This window comes from Leopardus geoffroyi, chromosome A1 (assembly GCF_018350155.1).
Source record: "Leopardus geoffroyi isolate Oge1 chromosome A1, O.geoffroyi_Oge1_pat1.0, whole genome shotgun sequence".
In the NCBI taxonomy this organism is placed as follows: Eukaryota; Metazoa; Chordata; class Mammalia; order Carnivora; family Felidae; genus Leopardus; species Leopardus geoffroyi.
The window spans coordinates 205501900-205529201 of NC_059326.1; the positions used below are offsets into that span (position 1 = coordinate 205501900).

At 34.4% G+C, this 27302-nt stretch overlaps 1 protein-coding gene and 1 pseudogene across 1 annotated transcript in view; both read right to left on the reverse strand.

Moving 5' to 3' along the window:
* FBXO4 (F-box protein 4) overlaps positions 1-27302 on the reverse strand; it is a 55330-nt gene that overhangs the window by 13462 nt on the left and 14566 nt on the right. The gene's annotated exons all lie outside the window — the stretch shown is intronic.
* Positions 2075-5352, reverse strand: LOC123577208 (annotated as a pseudogene).

The following is a 27302-nucleotide window of genomic DNA, read 5'->3' on the forward strand; positions in this document are numbered from 1 at the left end:
AAGGGAATCACTACCATTCATTGCCTAATGTTCAATATCTTAGAAACTGTTCTTTCATATATTTTATTAAGTTATTTGTTGCTTGGACAGGAAAGCAAATCTTGTCTCTCTCAATTTACCCTCCATCTTGGCTAGAAACAGAAATCTTTATATCATGCTTTTAAAAATATTCTAGATCTATGTAGTCTGTATATTATGACTGAAATGCTGTTTTTTCCTGAGACCCAGTAAGTAAAAATCCTTTTCATTCCTGTATGATGTCAAATTTAGAATACAACATGAACTGTGAAGGAAGCAAAACCATCCATAAGTGGGAGTACACACACACAAAAAGAAGGTCATATGAAAGGACATTGACTGTATGATATTCACCCTTATTTGCCTACATCCTTGTCCATTTTCATATTCTTCTCTGACATGACTTACTTTTAGGACCAGATGTTCCTGTATTCCCTGTGATTACTTTCTACTCTGATGAGGGAGAGTAGCATGAGATGTCTAAAAACGCTTTTATATACCAAACATGTATCAAATTTGCAAACTTTCTTTCATCTAGGTAAGGCAGCCTTGCCTACTTTCTCTAAAATTCCTCTACAAGTGAAGAAACACAAACATATGCAACACATATAATTATCTATCAATTTCATACTAAATTAATGTCTATACTTTAGCCTTCAGCTGGAAATGTAATTTAAGAATTTAATTAACTGAAATTAATCTTTGATGTCCCTCTTTTGGACATCCTTCCTTCACTTCAGATGAACAGATTGGACATAATCAATGATTATGAAGTGATTAATATATAAAATAACATTCTGTCTTCCTAGGTACACTGAATAGAGGCAACATGAGTAGCTTATAAATCCTTCTATTATTTGCAGTATAGAGAATAGGCCACCAGCTGGTGTTCAAATAACTAAATTGTTTTACTGAAAATTCAGAATAGAGGGATTGGCTAGAGGTGAATGTTGAATTATGATTATATGATTCAGTGCTATGTTCAGAGGTTGTTGCTTTGAGAAGAGTGGTTATAAAGCTCCAATGACTAAACATCTTAATTTAAAACTCATATTACATGTTTCATGCCAATGAAATAAAAAGGAAAATTCATGACATCTCTGATAAAATATTTTTCTATTGCTTCCATTTTGCATAATAAAAAATATACTAACAGCATTCATGAAGTATTTACTCTTCAAAAAAAATTTTTTAAACAAGTAAAATTATTTATTTAAAGTACACTTCTCTTAAAAAATGTTTTTTTAACTGAATATTGAACTTTTTTATGTTTCTTTTTATTTTATTTTTGAGAGAAAGAGAGAGACAGAGTGTGAGCAGGTGGTGGGGTGGGGGGCAGGGGTGGGCAGAGAGAGAGGGAGACACAGAATCCAAAGCAGGCTGCAGGCTCTGAGCTGTAAGAGATCATGACTCGAGCTGAAGTCAGCCACTTAACCAACTGAGCCACCCAGCACCCCTTAAAATGTTTCTTTAAGCACATTAAAAAGTGCTCTTTATCCCTCCTCTGTAAAATAATTCAATTTTATAAGAAGTAAATCTAAAAGATTATTCCTCTTTACGCACTTATTTTTCTCTTAGGAAAAAAGTCCAGTACAGGTATAAAACTGACTTTAATCGTTATCAAGCCTATTTGCCCCTGTTGGCAACATGAATGGTGACATGTTGACAAATATGCATTTTGAAAAGTTGAAGAATTTAAAATCAGAAGGTTTCACTTACAGGTGACCAATTATGTACTATTAGCTGACAAAGACAAAGTCTGCTATAGGATAGTTGTCCTCTATTTAAATGTATATAATCATGGCTTTTTCATTTAAGATTATCTGAATTTGTAAAATATAATGAAAAGATCCAATCCCCCAACCTCAATAATCTCTTATTTTTATTTTTAAGTATTTACTTAAAATATAAACTATTTGATGCCTGATTTTAAAAGTAAACAAAATATAAAGGCTAGCCCAGAGACAATGTGGCCCTACTTGAGAACCAGCTGGCAGCTCTGAGCATTATTAAAAGCTCCAATGGTCTTGGTGGCCTTTTAAGAAGAAGTCTCATATACTGAACACTAGGTATGCTTTAATTTAAATAAACATCAATATTTAGTTCTGAAATTTGAGGACACAGTTCACAAAATAAAATCACAGTAGTGTTTTCTTCTGTTACAGTGACACAGTATATCAATTCCTCCATATTAAGCCTACCTTTCCAGATAAGTAGAAATTACATTTGCAAAATCCAGAATGAAATTACCAGAAAATGTAAAACTCTTATTTGAAAAATATTTCATAATATCACATCTAAGTTGCACAGAAGACCCCAGTGATCACTAGGAAATCTACCACAGTCCAGTTTTTCCAACCCAAGGAAGTCCAAACTTTGGGTAACAATAGGACCACTTTCTGCTGCTATTCTGAAACAAATTTGATTAAAATGAAGCTTACAAGTAGCAGATATTTCAAGATTAGAGTTTATTTGTGTATCCCATGCATACTGGCAATGCCTAGATTTGTCAAAAACTCCCAGACATACAAATTATTTTTGGGTAAAGCACCCATTTGGTAACTTGGTGATCCTTAAATTTGTATCCCCTGCAAATATAACTATAGCTGACTCTGGAGCTTCTTGAATTTTCTTTAAAATCATTTTTAACTGATTCATTTGTTCCTTGGCATGCTCTTTGGTGCTTTCCACATGAGAAGTAATAAGGCAAAGTTCATTTCCCGACACAGTTGCATACACACACAAAACGTTTTTCATCATTTTTGTATTTGGAAAAGGGATATCCTGGATTTTAAATTTCACTCTCGATTTCTTCAACATTATAGCTGTGAAATATCCTTCTTCGTGACCCATAATAATCACGTCACTACTTGCTCTCTTCTTTAGGTAGCTACAATATGGGGGAATAACCTCCTGTACAAATATCAAATATTATAAATATTTGAAAATCAAATATTTCAAACATTTGTAAAAATCAAATGCATAATACCTTCAGATGTGCTGGTTTTAGAACTAACGGAATCAGTTGTTTCTTTATTCATTAGGTCAACACAGGACTTTGACTTGGCTGGGGTCTGAGGGTGGCTTTCCAAAGCGCCCTCCTCCACAGGCAGCTCAAAGTACAAGTTCAGCGCTCTCTCCATCTCCCAGTCATTCTCCACCAGATAGCACTGAGCCACGGTGGTGTCACAGCTCATGACCGAGGCAAACTCCACACAGAGAGGTTCACACGTATAAGTCCACACAAAGAGGTCCACACATAGAAGCCACTTCTTTGCCTCGGCCTCACCCTCTGCCTCATCTGCCTTCAGAGTGGCCTCCAAACCATTGGGCCCCTCCATTTACTTGCTGTGGGCAGACCCCTCTTCAAAACATTTTTACATTAACCATTTTTGAAGAAGAATGGCACATTTTAAATATCCCCTTAAATAGTTTTTTTTTTTTAAGTCAGACAGTATAATATTGTCTCTGTCAACTGTTTGAGTCTTTTAAAGCAAAATCAAGTTTCAAAATGAGATTATTTAGATAAATTCAGGCAATCCTTTCCTCTGTAGCATTTGAAGACAAAAAAAAAAAAAAACCCTTCTAGAAACTGAAAAATCTTTGACTTCTATATTAAAGAAATTGATTGAATATTGTACCTCTGAAATTCTTCACATCACTCACTTTTTAACCATATTCTCTCTTTGACCTCTGCATTTGGGAGGACAGTCTGGCCTGCTGGTAGTGTCAGATTAGGATTTCAGAGCCTTTGATCTGGAATGCTAGTTTTCTAGTTCAGAGTTTTCAACTTCCATTCAGCTTTGACACATGAAGGATGATGTTCCCATGCATAACACAAGGCATTTTCTTCTCTTCATCTTTCTCTTAATACTGGAGGGCAAGTGAAATAAAGTGACTTTATTATGGAATTAAACTTGAATCTTATGAAATTTATTTTAAAGTAAATCATCACCACAGTAGCAAATAACTTGATGTATAGTAGTCTCCAAGTAGTCTACTAGGCAGACTCTCCCAGAGGTACCAGAATAGAAGGGCTCACAGACCAAATTAAGATAACTGAATCATACAGTTAGATGAATCAACTGAAAACACACAGCAAGAAGCAAGAGGAGAGGGGGCAAACTGGCAGAGTAAGAGGACCCTAAGCTCACCTCATCCCACAAATACAACTAGATAACACTCACCTCAGTGTAATAACCCAGAAAACAGCCTGAAGCCTGGCAGAACAAACTCCACAACTAAAGGCAGAGAAGAAGCCACATCAAAGACGGTAAGAAGGGCAGACACATGGTGGGGAGTGAAACTGTGGTCATCCACACAGTGGGAGGAGGCAGTTGTGGATGTACAGACAAGCAAGAAACAGACTATCATACCAAGGAGCTCACATGACGAAGAGGAATCCCTATAACATTTGGTTTTACAAAACTACATGCCATGTATGCCAGATTTCTAGAGTTCTAACAACCAGTGAGACTTAAGGCCTGAAATTTTAAATATCAGAGGGTGCAGCTCTGGAGAGTCCAGAGGGTGATAGAAGCTGAGGTCCTACCCTTAGCATAACAAACAACCTGTAGAATTACAGCACAGAAGCAACAGGTTGAAAAACACTGGGGGCAAACAAGAGGGGAAGTTATTTACATATCTCAGAGAATGTTCCAGAGGGGCAGAGTTCATGGAGGGACTTCTCCAGGAACAAAGAAGCTGTCAGGTGACATCTCCCTCTCCATCCCCTTGCATAAACACATGACTGACCTGCAGGAATCAGCACAATGCCCACATTCACTACCTAAATGGTTTATGCCAAGCCCTGCCCCCCACCCAGCACTTTGGCAGATCCCAGTAACCCTTGCCTCCCTCAGTCCAGTCTCTGTGGGTATCCTCCCCCAGAAGACCAGTGCAAACCTTGCCAACACCTCCTCTCCTCACCCTATTTTCTAGACCCTCGGTCCCAGTGGCAGGGGTGGTAGTAGTGGGCCCTGTGGAAGCCCAAGGTGCACCTTGTTAAAATTGTGCACCCCACCCTGGCTGGGGACAATAGCAGGCAAAGAGAGCCTCTGAAGACAACTGGACTGAAATAAAAAGTGGCCAGGACACAACAGCTGAGTGCACACAACATGCATAGCTTTAGCTAAAGTGCCAGTTTATACTGAACAGGGGTCATTGCACTGCAGGGCACTACAGAACCTCTTCTTCATAAGGCCTTTACATTTAAGACGAGGAAATGTAGCTGAACTCCCTAACACAGAGAAACAGACACAGAGAATTAGACAAAATGAGAAAACATAGGAATGTACCCCAAATGAAAGAACAAGACAAAACCACAGCAAGAGACCTAAGCAAAATGGATATAAGTAATATGCCTGATGGAGAACTTAAGGTAATGATTATGAAGATATTCACTGAACTTAAGAAAAAAAGTGGAGATATCAGTGAGAACTTTAACAAAGAAAAAACATAAAAAAGAACCAATCAGAAATGTAGAACATAATGAATGAAATTAAAAATACACCAGATGATTTCGGTAGTAGATATTTAATAATATTTGTTCTTCCAATCCATGAACATGGAATGTCTTTCCAATCTTTCCAATTCTTTGTGTGACCTTCAATATGTTTCATCAGTGTTTCATCAGTTTTCAGACTAAGTCTTTCACCTCTTTGGTTAGGTTTATTCTAAGCATCTTATTGTTTTTGGTGCAATTGTAAATGGGACAAATTTAAAGCAATCCCTATCAGACTACCAACAGCATTTTTCACAGAGCTAGAACAAATAATCCCACAATTTTCATGGAACCACAAACCCACATAGCCAAAGCAATCTTGAAAATGAAAAGCAAAGCTGGAGGCATCATAATTCCAGAATTCAAGTCATAATACAAAGCTGTAGTGATCAAAACAGTATGGTACTAGCACAGAAAATAGGCACATAGATCAATGTAACAGAATAGAAAACCCAGAAATGAACCCACAACTATATGGTCAATTAATCTTTGACAAAGTAGGAAAGAATATCCAATGAAAAAAGACAGTCTCTTCAACAAATGGTGCTGGGAAAACTGGACAACAACAAGCAAAGGAATGAAACCAGATCACTTTCTTACATAAAACACAAAAATAAAATCAAAATGAATTAAAGACCTAAATGTGAGACCTGAAACCAAAAAAATCCTAGAAAAGAACACAGGTAGTAATGTCTTTGACATCAGCCACAAACACTTTTCTAGATATGTCCCCTGAGACAAGGGAAACAAAAGTAAAAACAGTCTATCAGGATATCATCAAAATAAAAACCTTCTGCACTGCAAAGGAAACAATCAACAAACTAAAAGATAAGCTACAGAGTGGGAGAAGATAGCTTCAAATGACATACCTGCTAAAAGGTTAATATCCAAAATATATAAAGAACTTATACAACTCAACACCAAAAAAAAAAAAAAAAAAAGAACCTAATAATACAATTAAAAAATGGGCAGAGAACATGAATAGACATTTATCCAAAGAAGACATACAGATGTCCAACAGACACATGAACAGATGCTCAACAGTATCAGGGAAATACAAATCAAAACTACAATGAGATATCACCTAACACCTCTCAGAATGGCTAAAATAAAAACACAATAAGCAACAAATGTTGGTACTGATGTGAAGAAAGGGGAACTCTTGTGCACTGTTGGTGGAAATGCAAACTGGTGCAGCCATTCTGGAAAACAGTATGGAGTTTCCCCAAAAATTTAAAAATAGAACTACCCTACAACCCAGCAATTGCACTACTAGTTATTTACCCAAAGGACACAAAAGTACTAATTCAAAAGGATACGTGCACCCCAATGTTTATAGCACATTATCTGCAATAGTCAAATTATCAAAATAGCCCAAGGGACTACTGACTGATGAATGGATAATGAAGATGTAGAATGTACAAACAATGGAATATCATTAAGCCATAAAAAGAATGAAATCTTGCCATTTGCAATGACATGAATGGAGCTAGAGAGTATTATGCTAAGCAAAATAAGCCAGTCAAAGAAAGATACATACCATATGATTTCACTCATATGTGGAATTTAAGAAACAAAACAAAGGAGCAAATGGGAAAAAAAGATATGGAGAGGCAAACCAAGAAACAAACTCTTAACTACAGGGAACAAACTGATGGTTGCCAGAGGGAAGGTAGGTAAGAGGATGGGTTACATATATAGATGGGGATTAAGGACAGCATTTGTGATGAGCATTGGGTATTGTATGGAAGTGCTGAATCACTATATTGTATACCTGAAATTAACATTACAATGCATGTTAACTGGAATTTAAATAAAAACTTAAAAAACACACTAGATGTTATGAATAAATAGCAGGCTAGATGAAGCAGAGGAATAAATTAGTAACTTGGAGGGCAGAGTAATGGAAAGAAAGCTAAGCAAGTGAGAGAAAAACAAATTATGCAAAATGAGAATAGGTTTAGGAAACTCAGCAACACCATCAAGAGTAATAACATTCTATAGGGATCCCAGAAGAAGAAAAAAAGAGAAAAGGGGGCAGAATATTAATTTGAAGACATAATTGCTGAAATCTTCCAAAATTAGAAAAGGAAACAGATTTCCAGATCCAGGAGGCATAGAAAGCCCCAAACAAAATCAACCCAAGGAGCCCTACACCAAGACACATAGTAATATAAATGGAAAAAGTAGTGATAAAGAGACAATTTCAAATGCATCAAGAGAAAAGGAGACAGTTATATACAAGAAAAAATCCTAAGGCTCTTGGCTGACTTTTCAACAGAGACTTTGAAGGTAAGAAGGGAGTGGCAGGATATTTTCAAACTGCTGAAAGGAAAAAATACGCAGCCAAGAATACTCTGCCCAGCAAGGCTATCATTCAGAATAGAAGAAGAGATAAAGAGTTTCTCACACAAACAACAGCTAAAGAAGTTCAGACCACTAAACCAGCCATATAAGAAATGTTAAAGGAGATTCTTTGAGTGGAAAGGAAAGACAATTAGTAAGAGTAAGAAAAGTAGGAAACGCAAAAGCATTAAAAAAAAGCGTATCTTTACAAATCATTCAAGAGACTCACAAAATGAAAGGATGTAAGTATGACACCATATACCAAAAACGTTGGGGATGGGCAGTAAAGAATGGGTTCAAACTTAAGTGACCATCAACTTAATACAGACTGCTATATGCAGAAGATGTCTTATACAAACCTAATGGTAACACAAATCAAAAACCAGTAATTGAAACTCTAAACAAAAGGAATCTAAGTATATCAGTAAAAAAAAGCCAGCAAACCATGAGTAAGTTAGCAAGAGAAAAGGTAATCAGAGAAGAACTACAAAAACAACCACAAAACAAGTAAAAAAAAATGGCAATAAATACATATTTACCAATAATTACTCTGAATGTAAGTGAACTAGACATTCCAATCAAAAGACACAAGGTGACAGAATGGATTTAAAAAAAAAAGACCCATCTATATGCTGCCTATAAGAGACTCATTTCAGACCTAAAGACACATGCAGATTGAAAGTGAGAGAATGAAGAAACATTCATCACACCAATGTATGTCAAAAAAAAGCTGGGGTAGCAATAATTATATGGGACAAAACAGACTTTAAAACAAAGGCTGTAATAAGAGACAAAGAAGGACACTATATAATAATAAAGGGAACAATCTAACAAAGATATAACAATTGTAAATATTTATGTACCAAACATGGGAGTGCCTGAATACAAGAAACAGTTAATAACAAACATAAAAGAACAAATCGATAATAATACAATAATAGTAGGGGACTTTAACACCCCACTTACATCAATGAACAGATCATCCAAACAGAAATTCAATAAGGAAACAGAGGCTTTGAATGACATACTAGATTGGATGGATTTAAGAGATATATTCAAAACATTCCATCCTAAAACAGCACAATACACATTCCTTTCAAGTGTACATCAAACATTGGACAGAACAGATCACATATGAGACTACAAAACAAGTCTCAACAAAAACAAAAAAACCAAAATCATACTATGCCTCTTTTCTGAACACAATGCTTTAAAAATAGAAACAACCAAAAGAAAAAAAATCTAGATAGTCCACAAATACATGGAAGTTAACTAACATGCTATTAAACAATGAATGAGTCAGCCAATAAATCAAAGAATAAATGAAAAATTACATGGAAGCATACGAAAACACAGTGGTCCAAAATCTTTGGGATGCAGCAAAAGTAGTTCTAAAAGCAATACAGACCTATCTCAAGAAGCAAGAAAAATCTCAAATAAACCTAATTTTACACCAAAAGGAGCTAGAAAATGAAGAACAAACAAAACCCAAAACAAGCAGAAAGAAGGAAATACTAGAGCAGAAATAAGTGATATGGAAATTTTAAAAAACAATAGATCAATGAAACTTTGAAAAGATCTTTGAAAAGATCAACCAAATAGATAAACCTTTAGCCAGACTCATTTTATTTATTTTTAATTCTTTTAACATTTATTTATTATTGAGAGACAGAGAGACACAGAATGTAAGCAGGGGAGGGATAGAGAGAGGTAGAATCTGAAGCAGGCTCCAGGCTCCAAGCTGTCAGCACAAAGCCCAACATGGGGCTCGAACTCACAAACTGCAAGAATATGAACTGAGCCAAAGTCGGTCACCCAACCAACTTAACCACCCAGGCGACCCAGCCAGACTCATTTTAAAAAAGAGAGAGAGAAAAAGAGAGAGGGGACTCAAACAAAATTAAAAATGAAAGAGAAGAAATAAGAACCAAAACCACAGAAATAAAAAGAATTTTAAGAGAATATTATCAAAAATTATATGCCAACAAATTGAACAACCTAGAAGAAATGGATAAATTCCTAGAAACATATAACCTCCCAAATCTGAATCAGAAATATTATAGGAAGAAATAGAAAATTTGAACAGACCAATTATCTGCAATGAAAATAAATCAGTAATCAAAAAACTGCCAACAAACAAAATTGCAGGACCAAATGGCTTTACAGGTGAATTCTACCAAACATTGAAAGAAGAGTTGATACCTATTCTTCTCAAGCTATCCCAAAAAAAGAGAAGAGAAAGGAAAGCTTCCAAATTCATTCTATGAGGCCAGCATTACCCTGACACCAAAACCAGATAAAGATACCACAAAAAAAAGAGAACTACAGGACAATATCTCTGATGAACATAGATGCAAAAATCCTCAACAAGATACTCACAAACTGAATCCAACAATACATTAAAAAAAATCATTCACCATGATCAAGTGGAATTTAATCTTTGGATGCAAGGGTCGTTCAACTTGCAAATCAATCAACATGATACATCACATCAATAGAAGAAATGATAAAAACTACATGATCATTTCCATAGATACAAAAAAAGGATTTGACAAAGTACAACATCCATTCATGATAAAAACTCTCAAGAAAAAGTAGGTTTAGAGGGAACATACCTCACCATAATAAAGGCCTTATATGAAAAACCTGCAGCTAACATCATGCTCAATGGTGAAAAACTGAGAGCTTTTCCCTCAAGATCAGCAACAAGGATATCTATTTTCATCACTTTTATTCAACATAGTACTAGAACTCCTAGCCACAGCAATTAGACAAGAAAATGAAATAAAAGTCATCAAATTGGTAAGGAAGAAGTAAAACTTTCACTATTTGCAGATGACATGATACTATATACAGAAAACCCTAAAGATTCTACCAAAAAAATGACTAGAACAATAAATGAATTCACTGAGTTTGCAGGATACAAAATCAATGTACAGAAATCTGTTGTGTTCCTATAGACTACAATGAAACAGTAGAAAGAGAAATTAGGAAAACAATCCCATTTACAAATACACAGAAAATAATATCTAGTAATAAACTTAACCAAATAGGAGAAAAAGATCTGTACTCTGAAAACTATAAAACACTGAAGAATTGTTTTATAGTTTCTTAAAACAAGAAAGAAATTGAAGACACACAAAGAAATGGAAAGACATTCTATGCTCATGGATTGGAAGAACAAATACTGTTAAAATGTCTATTCTACCCAAAGCACTCTACACATTTAACTCAATCCCTATGAAAATACCAACAGCATTTTTCACAGAACGAAAACAAACAATCCCAGAATTTGTATGGAACCACAAAGGACCCCAAATAGCCAAAGCAATCTTGAAAAACAAAATGGAAGTTATCACAATTCGAGACTTCAAGTTATATTACAAAGCTGTAGTGATCAAAACAGTATGGTACTGGCACAAAAACAGACATATAGATGAATGGATAGAATAGAATAGAATAGAAAGCAAGAATAAAGAATGTGAAAAAGCCTTTTCAACAAATGGTGTTCTGGAAACTGTTCAGTTACATGCAAAAGAATAAAACTGGGCTACTTTCTTACACCATACAAAAAATAAACTTGAAGTGGATTGAGGACCTATATGTGAGACCTGAAACCATAAAAACCATAAAAGGAAGGACAGGCAGTAACTTGAGGCAAGAAAAATAAAAGCAAAAATAAACTACTGGGGCTACATCAAAATAAAAAGCTTCTGTACAGCAAAGGAAACCATCAACAAAACTTAAAGACAACCTACTGAATTGAGAGAAGATATTTTCAAATGACACATCTCAAAAAGTGTTAGTATCCAAAATATATAAAGAATTTCTACAACTCAACACCAAAGAACACAAATAATCCAATTAAAATACATCCAGTCATTTCTCCAAAGAAGACATACAGATGTCCAACAGACACATGAAAAGATGCTCAACATCACTCATCATCGGGGAAATGCAAAACAAAAGAACAATGAGATATCACCTCACACCTCTCAGAATGGCTAAAATCAAAAACACAAGAAATAACAAGTATTGGTGAGGATGTGAGGAAAAAGGAATCCTCAGGCATTGTTTGTGGAAATGCAAACTGGTAGAAAACAGTCACTGTGGAAAATAGTATGGAGTTTCCTCAAAAAATTAAAAATAAAATGACCCTATGATCTAGTAATCACACTCCTGGGTATTTACCCAAAGAATGCAAAAACACTAATCTGAAGGGATATATGCACCCCCACGTTTACTGCAGCATTATTTATAATAGCCAAACTCTAGAAGCAGCCCAAGTATCCATCGATAGATAATGGATAAAGAAGATATGGTGTGTGTGTGTGTGTGTGTGTGTGTGTGTGTGTGTGTGTGTGTATACACATACAATGGAATATTAAGCCATAAAAAAAAAAAACAATGAAATCTTGCCATTTGCAACAACATGGATGGAACTGGAGAGTATAAATGTTAGCAAAATAAGACAGAGAAAGACAAATACCATATAATTTCACTCATATATGGAATTTAAGAAACAAAACAGCAAACAAAGGGAAAAAAGAGAGAGAAACCAAAAACAATCTCTTAATTATAGAGAACTTACAGATGGTTACCAGAGGGGAGGTGGGTGAGAGGATGGGTGAAACAGATGAAGGGGATTAGGAGCACACTTATCTTGATGAGCACTGAGTAATATATGGAACTGCTGAATCACTATATTGTACACCTGAAACAACAAAACACTGTATGCTAACTACACTGGAATTAAAATTTAAAATGTTTAAATTAAAAAAAAGAAGAGGAAAGAAATGAGGTTGGTTAATACACTTAGAAGAGACTTCAAGCAGGATAAAGGTACCATGCTACCTGAATCCTGTGTTACACAATGTTCCTATGTTCTCTTTGTCTTTCTCCCCCCCCCCCCCCCCGCCATTATCTCCCTCCCCCAACCTCTCTTTCTTCCCCTTCCTCCCCTCTCACTTGCTGGCTTGCTACCTCCGTCTCATTCTTTGTTATATCAGCCTTCTCTGCTTACAATACAGTTATAAGGACCAGAGTTAAAGGTGAGAAAAGTGACTCAGCAGATGGAAGGTCCTGGAGCCAGCACTCACTTGCTGATTTAGACATCTAGAAGCAAATATTCCTGGTCAGTAGCAGCCCCAGCAAAGGATATTTGTGGCCAAATTGGATGTCAATAATGGATGGCCAATTTAAGGACATAACTGTCTTGAATATTCCATACCTCATGAATGTCAAGTGCCTATTTGTTCCTTCCATCCCTCCCTATATTTGTTCAGTACACATAAACACTAATCTATTTATGCCTAACATGTCCCACAAGTTACATGCTTTAGTTTTATTTAAGAAAGACTATTCTTAAACAGTGCAGTAAATATAAACACGATTATCAAAATAACTATGATCATTAACACACTAGTGGATTATTCTTGTATTTTAAAAATATTGAGGGGCACCTGGGTGGCTCAGTCGGTTAAGCATCTGACTTCAGTCAGGTTGTGATCTCATGGTTTGTGAGTTCGAGCCCCATGTCCACTGTTAGTACAGAGCCTGCCTGGGATTTTCTCTCTCCCTCTCTCTGACCCTCCCCCACTTGCTCTCTCTCTCTCAAAATAAATAAACTTAAAAAAAACAAAAATAAAAATGTTAATTGATCACCCATCATGTACTAATGACTGTTTTGGGTGCTGGAGATAAGACAATCACTAAAAGAAAACTAAAATTCTTACCCTTTCAGAGCTTACATTTTAGTGAAGATGCATGGTTAAGGAATACTACATCACATGTGCATGGGTATGGATATCTGCATGTGCATTTACACAAGTGTATGTGTGAGTACTTTTACATGCAAGCACGTGTGTGTTGCACACACTTACATTTTTATTAACCCAGTTTGACAAGTACAAAGTGACAAGTCTAGGAAGTATTTGGGTATTGAGGCTAACAATGAATTACATTATACTTTCTCAGTGTGCTGTGTTCCAATGAATATAGAATACATGAGTGTGACTACTGGCTCTGTCACTTACTATCTGGGTGTCTACGGACAAATCACTTAATCTTGATGAACCTTGCACCGTGTATATACAGTATCTCTAAAGACTTAATGAGAGAAAATGAGGAACATGGTGGATACACTAGAAAACCATGCACAAATATAAGGGATTCTTCCATAGTATTACCCTGACTTTGTGAAGTAAGTAGTACTGATATTTATTGGTATTTAGTGGTGATTTTTTTCCTATGGTCCCAAACTAGTAGGTTAGATTTTTTTTTTTTTTTTGCTTATACTCTACTCTCTAGGTTTAAATTTATATTTTTCTGTACCCAAATCTTCAGGTTTAATTCTCTGCTCTTTAATAAAGATATGAAAACACATGGAAGTGCAGGTGGTAAAATTACATAAAGAAATGTATCATTTTGCTTCATTAAGTCCCACTTCTGGTTTTCATCAATAGTTGGTAACCACCAAAGTTGCAATGAAAATTACTAAACCTGTGCTCACTCTATCTTCTCAACTTCACTCCTCCATTCCATTTCCCCCACATTCTCCTATAACCTTTCTATTTGAAACCTGTAAGAATGCTGTAATCCATACTGAAAATTTTTAGCAACCCCAGGATTTACTTGCATCATTGCATAAAAAGGCATAACCTTTTGGTGCCACATAAATGACAGCAAGCAAAGCAGTACTGTCTTAATTCATTAGCATTCACTTTGCAGCACTAGACTCCTAATTAAGAGCTTCATAAGTATTCATATTTATTCAGGCTATTCTACACTGTATTTGCTATATTTGGTTAGAAACATTTAGACACATTAACTGTTCTTCCAGTCAGAACAAATACTTCCTGTATTTGTGGATAAGCCAATTGATAACTGTCCTTTGTCAAAAGCAAAATACAAAAACATATTCTGTTCCCATTTTCAATTTTCCTTTATTTCCTTACATAAGTCATTGTATTTATTTTATTTTTTTTTCAACGTTTATTTATTTTTGGGACAGAGAGAGACAGAGCATGAACGGGGGAGGGGCAGAGAGAGAGGGAGACACAGAATCGGAAACAGGCTCCAGGCTCTGAGCCATCAGCCCAGAGCCTGACGCGGGGCTCGAACTCACGGACCGCGAGATCGTGACCTGGCTGAAGTCGGACGCTTAACCGACTGCGCCACCCAGGCGCCCCAAGTCATTGTATTTAGATTAGACAAAGAAAAGTGATTATTCTAAGAGTGAACTTTTGAATTGGTATTGTTAGCTTCTTCCAGTGAGGATAACATCCTCAAGTTATGCTGGTAAATACATTATAGAAAACTATAAACCTGAGAAGTTTGCACCTGTGATAAAGAAAGTGATCAGATGAGGGAAGGGTGACTTGAAGCTTCATCACCTGAATAATGGTTGAAGAGCTGATGGATGATTACTTCAGAAGAAGGATTTTATGGGCAGGGGAACAGCTTTTGTTAGAACATAAGAGAGAAGTTTGATTTACCCTATGTTGTCTCAAAAGACACAACCAGGACCGATACGTAGAAATTAAAAGAAATTTTAGTTCAAAAAAGGAAGACCTGATCAACAATTATATTTATTCAAAAACAACATGATTTGGAATTCCACAGGGCAGTGGGGCCACCACTAGAATATTCACATGTATTCTGAATACCATACAGATCAGAGACAGTGAATGAAACCCCTGATCACCCAGTGCGCCTGTGTGGCTCAGTCGGAAAGCAACTGGTTCTTGATTTCAGCTCAGTTTGTCATGATCTCACAGTTCGTGGGATTGAGCCCCATTTTGGGCTCCACACTGTCAGTACAGGGCCTTCTTGGGATTCTCTCTCTCCCTCTCTCTGCCCCTCCCCCACTAGCACTCATGTACTCTCTCTCAAAATAAATAAACCAAAAAAAAAAAAAACACCCTCTGATATCCCATGCTTACACCATGACTAAAACAGAATAATACTTCAATTTCAATGTAACTAAGGTAAACATTCAGAAGCCAGAAGAACCAGCTCTGGAGTCCCCTGTAGAGCAGCAAGTAGGCACTTGACATGTGGAATACAGACATAATCATCTTCCAAAAGATGAAGCCCCACCTCAAGGCAGAAATGCTGAAAATAAATCTGCTATCTGGATGTTCAGAGTTCTGGTTATGGAGAACTGAAAGGGAGGGCCTTGATAGTGGATGCAATCAGGTTGGGAGTTGTACCCCTTCTCAAGAAGAGTGGAACAACTTGGAAGTGGGAATGGCTTGTATTCTCACGGATTTGGGGAATAGGGGAAAGAAGGAAATAAGTAGTAGAAAGTAAAGGTTTTACAAAAACAAAATAGAAACATCAGAAGGCAGCATTATCCTCTCTCCTTTGGCCACAAAAGAATATAGTAGACATTAATTTAAGAACCTGCACTTCATCATACCAACAGAAGAGGGGACTCTTGTGCTAACAAATCTAAAAAGTCACCAAACTTCAAACTTGCTGGCCTAGGAAAATGTAAGACATTCCAAAATTAACAGAAAATAGAAGACATCATCCATACTAAAGGTTATTGTAACAGAAAAAAAAAAAAAAGAAAATAAAACATTTTAGATGAAAATAATTCCCCAAAACAACCACAAAACAGAAAAAGTGTAACCAAAATATGCCAGTCTAAATTAAATACCCTTAAACAACCATTTTCTGTTAAAAAAAAAAAAAAAAACCTCAAAGAACATATTTATTTAAAAGTTCAAAATAAAAATCAACATAAAAACAGGAAGGTGTAAAATGAGAGTTGACTGAACTCAGAAACAAAATTGAAAATAAAGAAAAAATCACCTATAAAGTAAAAGACCAAATTGGAAGACATCACAGGAAATATAGATTAGATTGAGGATGTAATAAGGGACATAAGCAAAAATTAAAACAAATGAAATAAATAAAATAACATAGATAAAAAGGATCAAAAGGATAGAGAAGATGGGAAAGAAATCTAAAGATCATTAATGAAAATAACAGTACCAAGATGACCATAGAAACAAAAACATAAACACAGAACATGTAAAATACATAATATTTAATATATAACATATAATATTAAAAGTATTAAATAAGGAACATTAAAAATATATAGACAACATAGAAAAGAAATGCAATAAATATGTAACACACAGTAAATATTACTTAAATATATAATAATTAAATCAATAAATAAAAATGAACTAACTCATCTATTAAATAAAAAGCATTTTCAGATTGGCTTATGTAGCAAAACCCAACCGCTAAACAAACCCAAGGGTTAAATAAACAGACCCACTTAACACAAACAGATTCAGAAAAGCTAGACCAGGGGCACCTGGGTGGCTCAGTGGGTTGAGCGTCCAACTTTAGCTCAGGTCATGATCTCACGGCTGGTGGGTTTGAGCCCTACATCCGGCTCTGTGCTGACAGCTCAGAGCCTGGAGCCTGCTTTGGATTCTGTGTCTCCCTCTCCCTCTGCCCCTCCCTCACTCATGCTGTCTCTCTCTGCCTCTTAAAAATGTATAAACGTAAAAAAAAATAATAATTAAAAAAAAAAAAAGAAAAGCTAGACCAGGTAAATCCAAGTGAATAAGAAATCTTGACATTCCACACAGGATACTTTAGGCTTAAAAATATTAAATAAGACAAGAAGCTTACTTCATAATGCTAAAGGATCTAATTCACAGTGAAGAAAAATGGCTATGAATATATATTCACCATATAATGCAGTAACTTCCTTAACAAAGTATAAATTACAGAAAACACAAGACAAAACTATAATAATAATGGGTTTAATACTTCACTCTCACTGAAAAAAAAGATCAAAAAAAGAATAAAAAACATTAAAATATAGATAACATTAAATAAAGTTAATAATGTTTAAATAAACATTAAAGATAAAGTGGATCTTACTGACACATGTAAAAAAAGAACATACTTTCTTCTCGATACACATAAAGCATTCAGTAAATTTGACTACCTACAAGCTCACCAAAAACTGTTGTACATTTCATAAAATGAAATTAATATCACATTCTCTGATTACAAAATAACTAGAAATTAATTAAAAACAGAAAACAAAGACTTTTCAGTGAAATACCCTTCAATAAAAATGTTTAAACCTTCTATTAAATAATTCTTTAAAAATACAGAAATAAAAATCTAAATTTCTAAATTTCTAAAGAAGCATAATAAAATCTCTAAAGAATCTATGGAATACAATAAAAGCAGTGACAGAAGAAAATGTATAGCCTTAAACACTTAAATCAATAAACGAAAATAATCAAATGAAAGAATAAATGAAAGAATAAAAATAATCAAATTCCCAACAAAGAAAGTTAGAATAAGTACAGTAAAATAAACCTGAAGTATAAGAACAAAAATAACAGCAGATATTAATGAGGTATAAAAAAGGATAACAAAATGCCGCATAAATCAAAATACTAGTTCTTGAAAAAATAAGCAATAATACAAAGTATTAACTCTTCAAGGCAGGGGGGGGCGGGGTGGGTAGAAGAAAGCATACAAATACAAAATAAGGCATGATAAGGAAAAATTTATCTTGAAACAGGATTTATTTTAAAATCATAAGACAGTAGTTTATAAATACCTATGCAAATAAACTGGAAAAAATCTAGATATAATAAATAATTTCTTAGGAAAAACTGAATCCTATAGAGAAAGATTAAACAAACCAATTTCCATAGAATAAGTAGAGAACATTAGCAAAAAACTTTACTGTAATAAAGGAATCAGAACCAGATGTTTTCACAGAATAATTCTACCAAAATATCAAAATCACATGTTCTCTCAATACTACCTAAACTGTCTCAGAGAATAGAAAAAAGAAAAATTTTATAATTATTTTTATGAAGCAAGTATAACACTAATACATCAACTTAATAAAGATATTATATATTTTTTAAATTCTTATGAACTCATTTCTAAATATTGAAGCAAAAAACTAATCCTAAACAAATATTAACAAAAGATATTAACACAGTATGGAAATAACACAGTATGAGGCAAGAGAGATTTATCCCAAAATTGTAAGGATGGTTCAATATTTAATTTATTTCACCCTGTAAGTAATTTAAGAAGAATCATATGATTATCACCATAGAAACTAAAAAGGCCTCTGACAAAATTTGACACCTATCCCTCATTTTTAAAAAGCACTTAATAAAATAATATTTTTTGCATATGTTCTTAACATGATTTTTTTTTTTTTCAACGTTTATTTTTTTTTTTATTTTTGGGACAGAGAGAGACAGAGCATGGGCGGGGGAGGGGCAGAGAGAGAGGGAGACACAGAATCGGAAACAGGCTCCAGGCTCTGAGCCATCAGCCCAGAGCCTGACGCGGGGCTCGAACTCACGGACCGCGAGATCGTGACCTGGCTGAAGTCAGACGCTTAACCGACTGCGCCACCCAGGCGCCCCCTTAACATGATTATTAAACATCACTCCCAAAGCCAGTATCTTACATAATGGGAAACTTCTGACAAGAAGCATTCCCACCAGGATGAGGAACAAGGTAAGGAAGAACGTCCATTGTCTTAGTATTATTTAACATTATACTGGCAGTATTAGCAATGCAAAAGCAAACAGAAGATTAAGCATTGTAAAAAAAAGTAAAACTTCCTGTTTGCAGATCATATGACTGTAAATCTGGAAAATCCAAGGAATTATTAATAAGAAACTAAGTCAAATAATAAAGTATTAAGGATATCAATTTAACACACAAAATCAACAATTTTCATATATACAAATAATCATGTAGAAGACATAATGTTATAATAGCAACAATAAAGATAAAATTATTAAAAATAAACTTAACAAGAAATGTGCAAAATGTACCTAGGGAAAATTTAAAAACACACCTGTTTTGAATAAATGGAAACACATCTATTTTCTTGGAAAGGAGACAACATCCTATGTAGTTTCTCTCCAAAGTATTATATATATATGTAAGATATGTATGTATATGTACGTGTGTGTGTATACATCCCATTCCCAATATACAAGGTTTTTTGGGGTTTGTTTAACGAAGATAATATTAAAGGTTATATGAACAGTAAGTATTTAAGAATATTTTGGAAAACCTTTCAAAAGAGAAATGATGAAGCCATGCCCTATCAGATATTAGAACACACGAAAAGTCCTTTATAAGTTTAATAGTATGGCATTAGAGCATATAGAGAAGCAGACTGAAAAAACAAAACAGGCCATACTCAATTACGTAAAGAAATCTAGTGTTGAATGAGTATGGTAGCTCAAAATACTGAGGAAAATATGGGCACTTTAATAAATTATGTAACAATTATATCAATTTAGAAAAAGATAAAATTGGATTCACACTTCACAATATACTTGAATAAATTCCAAATAGATAGAAGATTTATATGTAAAATATGAAATAACACAAGTACAAGAAGAAATATGGGTATATTTCTTTATAATCTGTTTGTGGGTAAGGCATTTTTTAACTATGAAACAAAATGTAGATACAAAAAAAAAAGTGTTAATAAATTAGACATTAAAAAGTTTTGCATGGGAAAAATATAAGATCAGAAGACAAATGATAAACTGGGTAAAAACATTTGTACCATCCAAGATTCACCATCCTGATATCTGAAGAGTCCTTTAAAAGCACTGGGTGTTGTATGGAAACCAATCTGACAATAAATTTCATATATTGAAAAAAAAATTTTGAGGGAAAAAAAGTCCAATAGAAAATGGGCAAAAGACATGATCAGAAAGCTCACAGAAAAAATACTCAAATGGTTCTTAAATAATGTTCATAATAACCTAGAAAAAATCAGGCTGATTAATACTGGCCTATACAGTTATAATGAATCAAACAATTTATTAGTAGTTCCTATACTTTCTACTTCATTTAGTAATTAGCCTAGATTTTTTACTTAATTACAGGTTGTTTTCACATCAAAGAAAAAAGCACACATGACCCCAGAATTGGCTACTGACACTCAGCAACATGTAGTGTTAACTATCCAAGAAAAAAATTCAAGAGTCTAGATGGATGTTTGAAATTTTATTGCCATCCACCCCACGGTTCCATCACCCTCTCTCCCAGTCTTAGCAACCAATGATCTATTTTGTGTCTCTACAAACTTGCCTATTCTGAATATTTCATATATATGAACTCATATAATATGTGGTCCTTTGTGAGTGGCTTCTTTCACTTACCATGTTTTCAAGATCCAACCATATTAGCACTCTTTTATTGCTAAATAATATTCCATTGTATGGATATACAGAATTTTATCCATTTATCAGATGATGGGTATTTGGATTGTTTTCACTTTTTGACTACTATGAATAATGTTTCTATGAACATTTATATATAAGTTTTTGTATGCACATTTTCATTTCTCTTAGGTATATACCTAGGACTAAAATTGCTGGCTCATATAGTAACTAACACCATCTTTAACATACTGAGAAACAGCCAAATCATTTTCCAAAGTTATTACGCTAACCAAAAAGGTATGTTTTTCTATTTTTACACATCCTCCCTAACCTTGTTAGTATCTGTCTTTTTTATTACAGTCATCCAAGTGGGTGTGAAATGGTATCTCATTGTGATTTTGATTTGTATTTCTTTGATGGCTAATGATGTTGAGTATTTTTTCATATGCTTATTGGTCATTTGTTTATTCTTTTGGAGAAACATCTTTAGATTCTTTTCTGATTTTTTTTTAAACTACTGTACAGTTGACATATTAGTTCCAGATGCACAACAGTGATTCAACAATTATGTACATTACAAAATGCTCACTAAGGAAGTATAGTTATCAAGAAAATTACTATGCTTTTAGAATACACTTTAGAAAATGCTACTGAAAATCGAATCTAATCAAAATTGTACAAGTTAAATTGAAATAGCTGTTTTTGAGAGGGAGGGAACAAATTCTTTCTGTATGAGGCAATCGTGCCACCTTCTGGAAATCTAGAGACAGCCCTGTCACATTTTTCAGAATTTAATAGTCTTCTGTTATAGCAACATCTGACAAACAAGCTAAGACTTTGTGCTTTACAAGGTAGAAAACAGAAAATGGCCTTCAATGTACTCTGGTGTAAAGCTGATAGTGCTAATCATGGCAAACAGAAAAATTAAGTATTCCTTTGCCAACTTTTTAATTAAAATTTCTATAGTTCTGTGGGGAAAAAAATCAAGAGACTTACATTCTCCTGGAGTTATTTTACTAGATCTATCTACTGTTACATTTTATAAGCTTTCTTAAGTAAATGGGGATTTTTACAGCAGGTTTTTCTTATGAGACTAAAAATAAAAACTCAAGGACCCTTGGGTGGCTCAGTCGGTTAAGCATCCAATTCAGCTCAGGTCATGATCTCACGGTTCTTGAGTTCGAGCCCCGCATTGGGCTTTGTGCTGACAGCTCAGAACCTGGAGCCTGCTTTAGATTCTGTGTCTACCTCTCTCTCTCTCAAAAATAAACACTAAAAATTTTTTTAAATAAATAAAAATAAAAACTCGTTTTGATAATGGTGTTGTGCTGTACATCGAAACTTATTTATTGGACAAACTATTTTAGAGCACTTTTTTGTACAACTGACAGTCTTTAGTGCTTCAAAATATTAATTTATTTAAGTCTTTTAAGAACTTTATGAAGTAGGTATTATCTTCATTTTACAATTAGGGAAACCCAGCCATATATTACTAACAGTAATATAGTTAGGGTGTGAACTCAGACCAATCTGGTTTTAAGGTCTATGCACTTCATGACTTAGTTATGCTACTTCTAACATTCTTATACAACTGTGTAGGAAGAATAATCAACTGTAATATTTTAAATTTAAATATATTTAATTTGTTGAGACTGTAGCAAGGGTCAGATCTGAAATGTTATGAAAAGTTGCCGAGGACTTCTTCCAAGGATCAAAGAATGTGAAGGCAAATATAATTTCCTTGAGGAAAAAAAAAAAAAAGTCCTCATACTTTATAGTAAAAATGAAATAATACAGAAAATCAAGGGGAAATAAGACATGAGAACTCTTCTCAATGTATAGTAATGATCAATATAGTCCAGCTACTGTGTATACATAATGCTAGAAACTTTTTGACAAATAAACACTGATCTAGAAATTATAAGGTGTTTAAGAGACAGTATAAAAACCACTAAGAATTTTGCTTACTTTCAGATAGAATGTAGGTCACAAATGATAGTTACAGCAATAAGAAAACAGAATAAAATGAAAATTATACTTTAAGCCATCAAAGAGCAGTAAGTACAAAAAGTCTAAACAAATTCCAAGGATAAAACAGGTCTCTTTGGTGCTCAAAGAACTGTTGCTTTTATGGGACCAACTGCCTATTCTGGGTACGTGTGGGTGGAACAGCAGGCCTGTCATAAATTTTGTTGGATAAGAAAAATACCACTGACACTTTTTTTAAATGTTTATTTTTGACAGAGAGAAAACACAAGTGGGGGAGGGGGAGAGAGAGAGAGAGACAGAGAATCCCAAGCAGGCTCCACACTGACAACACAAAGCCCAATGTGGGGCTCAAACCCGTAAACTGCAAGATCATGGCCTGAACTGAAGTCCGATGCTCAACCGACTGAGCCATCTAAGCACCTCCCAACACTGACACTTTTCATGACACTATGTTTGATATACCAAATTGCAAATGTAAGAACTCCAAATGTGAAAATAAACTGTTGAGCCCTCAACAGGAATTCTGGGAAAAGACAAGAGAGCAGATCTGAAAAGCAGAAAAATGTCTTGATTTTGTTCAGGCCAAGAAAGAAGTCATCTCAGAAAAGAAAACTCCAGGGAAAAAAAAATCACTAAATTCTCTGTCTATATCTTTGGCTAAACTTTGTGTGAAAGACCAACTTAAGGTGCTCATTTGGAGAAAAAAGATAAACTGAATGTGAAACTGTTGCCCAAGAAACAGAGTTTGCAATTTACGTTTAACCATGTTAATTGTTTAAACAACAGAAATAACACTTACCGGAAAAAAATAGCAGAAGCTAGAGTCTCAACAACTTATCATTCATATTAATACAAATTCTGCAAGATACAAAAGAAATGAAAATGGCACCCATTCCTTTAATAAAAGAAAACCAACCTTTAAAACCAGCCCTTCCAGATATGGAATTGGCAGACAAGATTTTTTTTTTAATTTTTCTAAGTTTATTTATTTATTTTGAGAGGGAAAGAGGGAGAGAGAGAATCCCAAGCAGGCTCCACGCTGTCAACAGAGAGCCAGACACGGGGCTTGAACTCACAAACCATGAGATCATGACCTGAGCCAAAACCAAGAGTTGGACGCTTAATGACTGAGCCACCCAGGTGCCCCAGACAGGATTTTAAAGGAGCTATTACAACCACTCTCCCTGATGTAAAGGAACATATGCCCTCAATGGACAAAAAAAAAAAAAAAGGAAATCTGAGAAAAATAGAATTAAAAAAAAAAAAAGAACCAAAAGGAAATTATAGAACCAATAAAATAATAAATTATAATCAATCACAAGATTGATTTAACAAAACACAGATAAAAATAAGAGTTTGAAAACCTGAAGATAAATCAATTGAAATTATCCAAACTGAATAACAGAGAAAAAAAACACCATTGAAAACAATGAGCAAAGCCTCAGAAGCAGGTTAAAATAATAACGAATAATGTTAACGCATGTGTTACACAATGTAGACCCAAGGAGGAAAAATGAATGGGGAGGAAAATATATTTGAAGAAATAGTGACCAAAAATTTCACAAACTTGGTGAATGACATGAATTTCAATATTCAATATGCCTAGTAACTCCCAAGATGGATAATAATAAACAAGGCCATGTCTAGGCACACTGTAGTTAAACTCTTGGAAGCCAAGATAAAAAGTAAACATGAAAGAAGAAAAAAAAGGGGTAGATTACATGCAAGAGAATATAGATGCAATTAGTAAATAACTTTTTATCAGAAATTACAAAGCTTAGAAGAGAACAAAAAACCATCTTGAGAGGGCTGAAAGAATAAAAATGTCAACCCAGTATTTTATATATCTTAAAAAAATATAAGACCACTTTCATTATTTTGTAAAATGTTTCTTCTTTTAATTTCCTTATAATATATATGGACTGTTTTAGCAAAATCTATTAACACTGTCTTCTGGGATTTATAACATATGCCGGTATAATGCATTTAACAGCTGTAGCAAAGAGTGGTGAGAAGAATAAAACTTACACAGTTACGGGGCGCCTGGGTGGCTCAGTCGGTTAAGCGGCCGACTTCGGCCCAGGTCGCGATCTCGCGGTCCGTGAGTTCGAGCCCCGCGTCAGGCTCTGTACTGACAGCTCAGAGCCTGGAGCCTGTTTCAGATTCTGTGTCTCCCTCTCTCTGACCCTCCCCTGTTCATGCTCTGTCTCTCTCTGTCTCAAAAATAAATAAACGTTAAAAAAAAATTAAAAAAAAAAAAAAACTTACACAGTTACACCATTTCTACATATTATACAAATTGGAACAATGTTAACTATAAGAAAACTTTCAAAAGCTAAGGAAATACACTGCAATCGCTAGAGCAACCTCTAAAAAATTCAGAGACATGCTAAAAAAAGCTAACAGAAAAACTTAAATTGATTTCTAAAAAATACTGAAATATCCAAAACAGAAAGAATAGACACAATAGTAAAGAGGGGATAAACAAATAATAAAATGATAGATCTGAAACCAATCCTATCCATAATTACATTAGATGTAAATGACCTAAACATTCTAATTAAAATGTAGGTATTGCCAGAATGGAAAAAGACAAAGCAAAATTTGCTATATTCTATCTGCAAGAGATACACTTAAAATTTAAAGACAGATTTAGGTTGAAGGATATACCATGAGAACAGCGTTTCGTTTTTTAAATCCTGAAGGGGTTATATTAATATTAGAGAATGGGTTTCAAACCCAATGAGTGTTATCGGCAAAAAGACCATTATTAATAATGATAGAAGGATCGATTCATCAGGAAAATAAAAGTCATATATGTATGTGCACCTTAAACCATCATCAAAACTCAGTAAGCAAAAGCTGACAGTTAAAAGGAAAAATAGGCAATTCTATAATCATACTTAAGAATTTTTTTTCTAATATATGAAATTTATTGTCAAATTGGCTCCCATACAACACCCAGTGCTCATCCCAAAAGGTGCCCTCCTCAATACCCATCACCCACCCTCCCCTCCCTCCCACCCCATACTTAAGAATTTTAATGACTATTGGTAACTGATACAACTATATAAAAATCAATATGGGGCACCCAGTTGGCTCAGTCAGTGGAGCATGTGACTCCTGATCTCAGTTTAGCAGGTTTGAGCCCCATGTTGCATGTAGAGATTAGTTAAACATAAAATCTTTAAGAAAAATCAATGTAGCCAATATAGAATCTGAAAATTATCAATGGTTTTGAGCTAATAGATAGCTATAAAATATTCTACCTAACAACTACAGAATATAAACTCTTTTCAAGTTCATGTAGCATATTCACCAGAATAGACCATAAAGCTGGGCCACAAAGCAAGACTCAACAAATTTAAAAAGATTGAAATTTTAGAGTGTGCTCTCTGAAAAAAGAGATTTAATTACATGTCAATAGCAAATATTGACAAATTACCAAATATATAGGTAATAGATATTAAACAACACCAAAACAATACTACTAAATAATCCATGGATTGAAAAGTAATCTCAAGGCATTAGAATACATTTTAACTGCATAATAATAAATACAAAATATTTCAAAATGTGTTCATGCTGCTATAGAGGGCTTAGGAGAAAATAGATAGCTTTAAATGCTTATTTAAAAAAAATGAGAATCAATGACCTAAATTTCTATCTTAAATAATAGAAATGAAAAAAGGGAACTAGAAAAGAGAAAATGAAAGTTCAAAAAAATTGTAAAGCAGAAAAAGAGAAGTTAGAGCATAAATCAATGAAATGCAGAATAAATCAATAAAAACCAAAAGGTGTTTGAGAATAAAATTTCAGCCAGACTGCTGAAGAAGAAAAATGACATAAGTTACCAATATCAGAAATCAATGAGGTGACAAACTACAAATAATAAAAGGAAAATAAGGAGATCTACTTTTGGCATAATAACATAAGGAATACCATGGAATATCTCCCTAGAGAAACTGGAGAAAATTATTTTTAAACAAACACCATTTAAAGACTCTGTAAATGGTCCCCAAAGCATACAGTAAATGAAGAAGCATTTTTTAAAAGTCCACTAAAACTCAATAAGAACATCAAGTGTCTCGGATTTGAGCCAAGACTCACTGCCTCCTTCCCTCCTCTAACTCAGCAAGATGGAAACGCCAATCTAGACTGTGGCAGCCAAGGAAGCAAAACCATACTACCAAAGTTGGAGAAATATCTTCCCAGGAGCAGGATGTTAGCAT